This window comes from Gavialis gangeticus, unplaced genomic scaffold (assembly GCF_001723915.1).
Source record: "Gavialis gangeticus isolate Ggan-Ray unplaced genomic scaffold, GavGan_comp1, whole genome shotgun sequence".
In the NCBI taxonomy this organism is placed as follows: Eukaryota; Metazoa; Chordata; order Crocodylia; family Gavialidae; genus Gavialis; species Gavialis gangeticus.
In genome coordinates this window covers 57,403,338-57,404,896 of record NW_017728994.1, presented here as the reverse complement: position 1 = coordinate 57,404,896, position 1,559 = coordinate 57,403,338, and positions in this window count along the sequence as shown.

Here is a 1,559-nt window from a genome sequence, read left to right as displayed (position 1 = left end):
GGGGCTGAGACTCGGCAGGACCTGCTCCCTCCCTAGGCACCAGCAATGAAGGAGCCTGTGACTTGGGACCTGCTGGGAGACATCAGCTCAGCCTTGGGCAACTGGGGTGGAGCATAGGAGCGGGGACAACTCAAGGGAGAGCTGACCTGGGAATAAAAACAGCATGAAACGACCCAGGGAAGAACCAGCGAAGACGCCGCACTGAGGCACGCAGGTAGAAAACACCAGGAAGGAGAAAGGGCAAACAGTGCAGCTGTTAGGGTCGGCGCGGGTTCCTCCTTTGCTGCCATGGGGCAGGGGCTGCACAGACAAGTGTTTAGAAAGCCCTGGATTAACTCATTCGTCGTTTCACCGTTGATTAATCACTGTGTCACAGTCTCTACACCACAAACTGTTGGTAATGACTCTCTACTGTAGTGACCATATTTTCTGGTATCTTAAATACCACCCAGGCATTTTAAAGTGGTTCCCCTCCTCCCCCCGCCTTCCTAGCTTGAAACAGTGGGAGCGGGGAGGAAGGAACAAAGAGCTTCCCGTGACAAAGCCCAGTCCGGTTCTTCCCTCTCGTGGGAAGAAACCACGATGCCTGTGAAAGTCCTGATGCCCTCAGAAGCTCCTCCCTCTTGCTTGACATTTGATGACAATCAGACAAACACGGGAAGCGAAGGTCCTGGAAGAGAGAGAGTCTCTCAAGGCGCGTGGGTCGTTCTTACCAAGGACTCCAAAGACGAGAAAGCCGGCATCTTCATTAAACGGACAACAGAGAGACCCTAGTAGCATCTATGCACAAACTTGAAGAGGATGCAGAAAAATGCCCGATTATATTCTTTTCCTCTGTGTTTCCATATACATTTCACTTAGCACTTCAAGCCTGGTCTAAGACCCACTGAAGTCAATCGGCCTCTTTCCATTAATTTAAACAGGCTTTGGTAAGATCTTTGTTACCAAGACAACAGGAACATTGCTAATATCTAAAGCAGACTAGACAGTATCACACTAACTGAAAAGCAGCAGAAGAAAAATATAGGGCAAACTACTGAAATTAAGAACATTAGGCAGCTGAAGGAAAAAAAGAAGATTAAGAAAAGTGCTGTAAATACCAAGCAGACAGGTGGGAAGAATGCACCAGGCACTTTTAGCGCTACATACAAAGAAACCCTGTTAACAGAACAGGAGATTTTCAATTCCAGCCCTTTTCCTAAGCAGCAACTCACTATAACAACTAGACTAGCAGACCTATATTCAGCGAGCTATTAAAAAAAAGGAAGATATCCACAGGATATATGAACAAAATGAAAGCTTACCATTCAATGCTAAAAGACCACTGGGATAACATTAATGAGGCTCTTGCAAGAGCTAGATTTGGAGAGAGAGTAAAAGAAACAGCAAGTCTTCGATCACTCAAGAAATGCCCACTGAAAAGTGATTGTTGGCTGCCTCATTTGGTTTTCTTAGGAGACAAAGAAAAATATCTTAACTACCTTCGGCTTGTCGGGGGAAGAGGAAGACGAGGGCGGAAGAAGCCTTGGACCACTAAACCAAGCGTCACCCACAAGAAC